The sequence below is a fragment of the Orycteropus afer genome, unplaced genomic scaffold, assembly GCF_000298275.1.
Source record: "Orycteropus afer afer isolate SDZICR_OR568_19922 unplaced genomic scaffold, OryAfe1.0 scaffold00251, whole genome shotgun sequence".
NCBI classification, from domain to species: Eukaryota; Metazoa; Chordata; class Mammalia; order Tubulidentata; family Orycteropodidae; genus Orycteropus; species Orycteropus afer.
This window is the reverse complement of record NW_006921838.1, coordinates 2,781,632-2,782,488: the sequence shown is the minus strand read 5'-3', so window position 1 is coordinate 2,782,488 and position 857 is coordinate 2,781,632.

Below are 857 nucleotides of genomic sequence, written 5' to 3'. Positions count from 1 at the left end.
TCATGCTTTTATTTCCTTTGATAAAGACCTATTGGTATTAAAGATTGCAGGGGGTTTATTTTACATTGAGATTCCAGTTCAATTACTTCCAGCTCCATTGGGACAGCCCAGAAGAGAGCTCCAGACAGTTACAGAGCTGGTATGCATCGCCTTCCATCTCCCAGGTAGCAAATGCAATTGTTTTGTTTTTCACGGTCTCAAAATGACTACATATCAGCAGCTTACACCCTGCAGGGCAAATCAGGATGAGGCATAAAGTGTTTGGAATTGCTATGTTGACACTGATAGCAACACTGTAATAACAGAGTGTGTCTGGACACAATAGGGCTTTTGGCAATGTCAACCGCTCACTCACTGGTATAGAATAGACTGTGTCATTGTGTCATTCCAACTCACCTTTTATTTTCCCTCCTCTTCTTTGCCCTGGAGAATTTTTTCAGGATGAATAAACTCCTCCTCTTCACCACAGACACCTTGTGATTCAATAGTGGGCTCCACCACTGTGTCTCTTGCTATGTACCTCAAAGATAATTCTGTCCAGTAATCTATTAACCCAAAGGGTTTGCTTGCTTATCTGGATCACCTCTCTGCTAAGTCATTGTGGTAACTTCCTACATTTATTTAGCAAATAACAAAGTTGTTGGCTGTATATCCTTAAGGGTGGAAACAAGGGGTGGGGTAATTGAGAACTTGTGTAGATTATCTACCCTCCCTCATGATACGCACTACATATCACCAAATGCATACTTTGATTTTGAGTTTTTTGACAATTGATAAGTAAGCTTCCCATTCTGTTCATTCATTTTCAGTCAAATAATTGCTGCCTTTGAGAACTCAATATGTTATTGTCGAAATTG